Here is a 7,190-nt window from a genome sequence, read left to right on the forward strand (position 1 = left end):
AAAAAATAAAATAAAAAAAGAAGAAGCTGTTTAAGTTCAACTTTTTATGAATGTAAATATTACACGAAATTAGGCATACACTATTATTTTAAACATTAATTTTCAATCGAAGTAGGCTGCACATACATGTATATGGGGATCTATGGTTGGATGAATGGATGGATGGAGCTGTGTAAATGACAACACTGTGTGAGAATTCACCAGAGAAAGTGACCTTTGGGCCCTTTCACTGATTTATGTGGATATAATACACATGGTTAGTTAGAGCTGCAGAACAAATCGCTTCCTTCTGTTTTTCTTTTTAAAAATTGAAAAAAAATCAATTACAACAGTGCCATTACAAGAGATGTAAAAAAATGTAAACAATACAGATGGAGTTATGTCATCCTTAATCATCACCTCTGTTTCTATATTTTCCCTAAGGAAACCAAAGACTTTTTTTGTTCATTAAATCACTATGGTATAGGCGTTTCTTCTACGCATGTACACACAGTGATGTTTAGTTGTATATAGATTTATTTTGCATGAGTATTTTTTAAATAAATTGTATTATACCATAAAAAAATAAATAAATAAATAAAATACACTAATCAAAAAGAGAGGAGGAAGCACAAAATCAATGAACCAAATGGAAAGTAAACATATCCAAATGTATCCAAAAAGCAAACACAAATGTAACCAGAATTAAATTAAATGCAAATAAATAAAAATGCTAAAATTAAAATTTCAAAATTTTATTTAAATTAATTTTTCCATTTACATAATTTCAAATGAAGGCAAAGAAAACATATCAATATAGAGATGGAAAATTATACACCATGTAAGACTAAGCAAAAGAAAACTGGCATAGATATTCTATTACAATACATAGGAAATAAAGCAAACAACATTTTCTTTGTTAGATAAAGAAGATGCTTGCATAATGACAGAGGGACACTTCCACCACAAATATAAAAAAAAAAAACCCTGTGCACACTCTAGTTTTGTTGTAGATATATGACTTCAACTTAACAGACTTAAAGAAAGAATGTGACAATATATGGTATTTTATACCAAAAGTCCAGATAGTATAACTGATAGAAATGCTGAGAGACAGAAAGTTCAGGGAAAGCAAACTGATAGAGACCCATCCATCCTGTTTCCCTCCTCACAGTCTGAGACTTGCCCTGGGCCCTGCTAATGGCAGAGTTAATGGCAATGTGTTGGCAGGGCCAGCTTTGTTCAGATCCCAGAGCAGACCCTTGCACACTAAATTTTTAATTTTAGGTTATTCTGATCCATTGTCCAGTTGATCATTGTACCTATAACTGTCACGTATTATTTTAGGGTATTTATTCAAAGTGATATATTGACAATCATTTTCATCATTATAAGAGGAAGTAGGTTATTTTATTTCAAAAATATTACCAAAGCAAGTTATGTCCACTGGTTCATTCTTTATTGTCTAAGTATTTAATTTCTACTTGGCCATGTGACTACTATTACATATGACCCGTTCCCATTCCTTCCTTTCTTTTTGACAGTCTGATATACTTGGATAACATTTAGGAATGCCATGTTTATTATAAACATAAAATAAGCCTTAGATCTCTGCCTGGCAGTTTTAAAATCCTGTCAAAATGATCTAATATCACCTGTGTACTTTTTCTCTGAGATAAACAAATAGAGGAAAGAAGCATATATGGCAAACATGAAATTTTTGTTTGAATTCCAATAGACATTTGAATCTATGAGGATATATAGTAGAGAGACAGAGATGATGCTGTTTCCTTGTGAGTACATCACATGCATAAGTTAATTTGTGTATGTTAATGCATAAACAACACCAAAATGTTGGACAGAACAGATTTCCAAATAATGTGAATCAGTTCAGAAAGAAATTTCTTTGAGGACTTTGTTACATTAATTAGAATCAAATGTCATCCTATAGTTTATGTACAGACTCCCTCTCCCTCATGGTCTAGAGGTTTAAATTAACTTTTACGACCTTTATTTTGAATCCATTCCCTTCCATTCCTTCTTATGTTCACTTTTTATTGGGAAAGATATTTTCATTGTCCAGGCAATATAATTGCTTTTATAACAATGTCCATCCATCTGTGCTTTGAATATCTTTTTGTCTCTGTAAGACATTGTCAGTATCTCTCATTACTCAGATTTCCTACTCTGTAAAGATATTATTTCAGGATACAGCTTGGTGTCATAGAGAAATGACACATTGTAATTAGCAATAACTGCAGTGTTTTTTTAATTGCTCCCCTGAGATCCATATTAATCTAACCATGAGAAACTGGGTCTGAGATACTGTCCATTTGGGCCTCTTATTTTTGAGACAGGGAACATTTTGATTGATCTTAAGTATAATTAATATTTACACAAATATAAAAAAAGTCTGTTGATTGCAACTGAAAATAATTATTATCTTTATTTTCAATTTTTCTAGTGATTGAACACAGGTCACTGTTTGACATGATGATACCCTGCAAAGAACTAAAGTAAGTATTTGTAGACATTCTAATTTTTATAGTTACCATGAAATTATGTCCTAGGTAGAAATATGTCTGAACTGAGTAACTTCTTTAGTTCTTTTTTAGGCACATTGCAAGGGAAAAAAATCATTGATTATAATTCAGTCCAAAAGAGGGGATGCTAATTTGATGATTAATCTATGTATATTTTTTGCTTGATTCTTTTTTTTTAAGATTTTATTTATTTATTTGACAGAGATAGAGACAACCAGCGAGAGAGGGAACACAAGCAGGGGGAGTGGGAGAGGAAGAAGCAGGCTCATAGTGGAGGAGCCTGATGTGGGGCTCGATCCCACAATGCCGGGATCATGCCCTGAGCCCAAGGCAGATGCTTAACCCCTATGCAATCCAGGCACCCCAATGTTTGCTTGATTCTTATATGATTTATTTTATATCAAATATGCATGAATTGGAGTTCAGCACACAGTCAACTAAACTCAGGTTAGTATATCCTATTAGTGATGTGATAGGAATACTTAATATATCTGGGTTTTTTTTTTTAGAATATCCCATTTCTTTAATTAACATAAAAGTTTAACTACCAAGGCTGTTTAAAATGGGTTTTCAAGACTTCTCAATGTATCAAATGGTCTATGCTGCTTTAAATATGTTTCAGAAATATAGCTTTATTTGATATGTACATTCTGCCCATCATATATAAGAATCTGTGATAGACTTTTATTTTCTAAGTGTTTTGAAAATATCTGCATTTATTTGATACCCAAATACTTTTACAGAAATTATATTTCAGGGTATATATCTAAAAGAATTGATAGCAAGATCTCAAAGAGATATTTGCACCCCAGTGTTCATACTAGCATTATTTATAATAGCCAAAAGGTAGAAGCAACTCAANTAATATCCAAAAGGTAGAAGCAACTCAAATGCACATCAACAGATAAATGAGTAAACACAATATGCTATCCCACAATAGAATATTATTGAACCTTTAAAAAGAAGGATTTTCCTACATATGTTACAACATGGATGGACCTTGAGGACATTACATTAAATAAAATAACCCAGTTACAAAAAGACAAATACTGTATGATTACACTTATAGAAGTTATCTAGGATAGTCAAACTCATAGAATCAGAAAGCACAATTGTGGTTTTCCTAGACTGTGGGTAGAGAAATAGGAAATTGTTTAATGGGTATAGAATTTCAGCACTATAAGATAAAAATGTTCTGGAGATTGCAAAACAAGGTGAATATAATTAATACTAATGAACTGTACACCAAAATTATAGAATTTAATATTTAAAAACATCTTTTACTGACATTTCTCTCTTTAATAAATGAGTGAACTGAAGTTATTTTGAATATTGCAGGTTGTGTATATGGTTTAGAAAAGGAGTTAGAGTAGAGCAAGAAATAGAAGAGAAATATAAACTATTTCAACTTCAAAAGCTTTCTTTCTGATTGCAGAGATATAAATCAGACACGTAAAGTAATAAATCAAAAACAAATAAATCCCCATAAAATAGCATAACTACTACTAGAGACCTGAGGTAAGAGTAAGTAGAAGAGATTGGAGTTATCTGTAATAATCTTAGAGCTCTTCCTGAAGGATCTAGATAGGTAGCTTCACTTGGAAGATACATTTGGGCAAATATTGACAAAGAAGCAGGCAATAGGCTCCCAAGAGAATGTGCAGCAAATGGCAAAATGAGGTTAAAACTCCTGCCTGCTGTCTCCAGGATCCACCTATTGCCAAACAAGCTGTTCTTTACTTTCCAGAAGTCTTTGTTATAAAGCGATTTTCAATTCTTTATTTTGATATAACTTTTGTAAGATCCTATTTGTTCTGTTTTGTTTTTGTTTTTCAATTTTTTCTTTATTTTTAAAATATTTATTATGTCATGTTAGTGACCATAAAGTACATCCTTAGTTTTTGATCTAAAGTTCCATGATACATTACTTGTGCATAACACCCAGTGCACCATGCAATATGTGTCCTCCTTAATATACATCACCGACCTATCCCATTCCCCCACCCCCCTCCTCCCTAAAGCCCTCAGTTTGTTTCCCAGAGTCCATAGTCTTTTGTGGTTCATCCCCCCTTCTGTTTACACCCCTTCATTCTTCCCTTCCTTCTCCTACTGATCTCCCTGCTATTTCTTATGTTCCATAAATGAGTGAAACCATATGATAATTGTCTTTCTCTCCTTGACTTATTTCACTTAACATTTTTCCTCCAGTCCTGTCCATGTTGCTGCAAATGTTGGGTAATCGTTCTCTTTGATAGCTGAGTAATATCCCATTGTATATATGGACCACATCTTCTTAATCCAGTCATCTTTTGAAGGGCATCTCGGATCCTTCCATGATTTAGCTATTGTGGACAATGCTGCTATGAACATTGGGGTGAATATGACCCTTCTCTTCACTACATCTGTATCGTTGGGGTAAATACCCAGTAGTGCAATGGCTGGATCATAGGGTAGCTCAATTTTTAACATTTTAAGGGACCTCCACACTGTTTCCCAAAGTGGCTGTACCAACTTGCATTCCCATTAACAGTGGAAGAGGGACCGCCTTTCTCCACATCCTGTCCAGCAATTGTTGTTTCTTGCCTTGTCAATTTTTGCCATTCTAACTGGCGTAAGGTCGTATCTTAGTGTGGTTTTGATTTGAATTTCCCTGATGGCTAATGATTTTGAATATTTGTTCATGTGTCTGTTAGCCATTTGCATGTCCTCATTAGAAAAGTGTCTGTGCATATCTTCTGCCCATTTTTTTATTTCATTATTTGTTTCTCGTGTATTGAGTTTGAGAAAGTTCTTTATAGATCTTGGATACCAGCCTTTTATTTGTAGTGTCATTTGTAAATATCTTCTCCCATTCCATGGGATGCCTCTTAGTTTTGTTTTTGTTTTTGTTGTCTTTGTTTTTGTTTTACTGTTTCCTGTGCAGAAGATTTTCTTTTCTTTTCTTTTCTTTTTTCTCTTTCCTTTGGAGATGTGTCATGAAAGAAGTTGCTGTGGCCGATGTCAAAGAGCTTACAGCCTATGTTCTTCTCTATGATGTTGATGGATTCCTATCTCACATTGAGGTCTTTCATCCATTTTGAGTTTATCTTTGTGTCTGATGTGAGAGAGTGGTCAAGTTTCATTCTTTTGCATGTAACTGTCCAATTGTCCCAGCACCATTTATTGAAGAGACTGTCTTTTTTCAAATGGATGTCTTTTCCTGCTTTGTCAAAGGTTAGTTGCCCAAAGAGCCGAGGGTCCATTTCTGGGTTCTCTATTTTGTTCCATTGGTCTTTGCATCTCTTTTTGTGCCAGTACCATGCTGTCTTTCTGACCACAGCTTTGTAGTATAGCTTGAAATCGGGCAACATGATGCCTCCAGCTTTGTTTTTCCTTTTCAACAATTCCCCGGTGATTTGGGGCCTTTTCTGGTTCCAAACATATTTAAAGGCTGTTTGTTCCTGCTCTTTGAAAAATGTCATTGGTATTTTGATCAGGATGGCATTGAAAGTGTAGATTGCTCTGGGTAGCATGGACATTTTAACTATGCTAATTCTTCCAATCCATGAGCATCAAATATTTTTCAATCTTTTTGTGTCTTCTTCAATGTCTTTGAACAGTGATCTATAGTTTCTAGAATATAGATCCTTTACATCTCAGGTTATGTTAATTCTGAGTTATTGTATGAGTTTTGGTGGTATTGTAAATGGAATCAATTCCTTAACTTCTCTTTCTTCAAGGTCCTTATTAAAACAAGTGCATATTGCCTGGGTACTGGTCAATAATGACAAGGAGGAGTAATCCCCAAAATAGAAATAAATTTTTCTTTATTTTTTTAGTTTAATACATTTTTTTTCTATATTATGTTAGCCACCATACAGTACATCCCTAGTTTTTGATGTAAAGTTCCATGATTCATTACTTGTGAATAACACCCAGGGCACCATGCAGTATGTGCTCTCCTTAATAACCATCACCAGCCTATCCCATTCCCCCACCCCCCCGAAGCCCTCAGTTTGTTTCCCAGGGTCCAAAGTCTCTCATGCTTCATTTCCCCTTCTCTTTACCCCCCCTTCCTTCTTACCTTTCTTCTCCTACTGATCTTCCTACTTCATATGTCCCATAAATGAGTGAAACCATATGTTAATTGTCTTCCTCTGCTTGACTTATTTCGCTTATCATTAACTCCTCCAGTCTTGTCCATGTTTCTGCAAATGTTGAGAAATTGTTCTTTTTGATGGCTGAGAAATATTCCATTGTATGTATGTACCACATCTTCTTAATACAGTCATCTGTTGAAGGGCTCCTTCCATGATTTACTATTGTGGACAATGCTGCTATGAACATTGGGGTGCATGTGGCCCTTCTGTTCACTACATCTGGATCTTTGGGGTAAATGCACAGCAGTGCAATGGCTGGATCATAGGGTAGCTCAGTTTTTAACTTTTTAAGGGACCTCCACACTGTTTTCCAGAGTGGCTGTACCAACTTGCATTCCCTTCAACCGTGTAGGAGGGATCCCCTTTCTCCACATCCTCTCCAACATTTGTTCTTTTCTGCCTTGTCAATTTTTGCCATTCTAACTGGCGTAAGGTTGTATCTCAAGGTGGTTTTGATTTGAATTTCCTTGTTGGCTAAAGATTTTGACATTTTTTTGTGTGCCTGTTAGTCATTTGTATGTCTTCTTTG

The sequence above is a fragment of the Ailuropoda melanoleuca genome, chromosome 3 (assembly GCF_002007445.2).
Source record: "Ailuropoda melanoleuca isolate Jingjing chromosome 3, ASM200744v2, whole genome shotgun sequence".
In the NCBI taxonomy this organism is placed as follows: domain Eukaryota; kingdom Metazoa; phylum Chordata; class Mammalia; order Carnivora; family Ursidae; genus Ailuropoda; species Ailuropoda melanoleuca.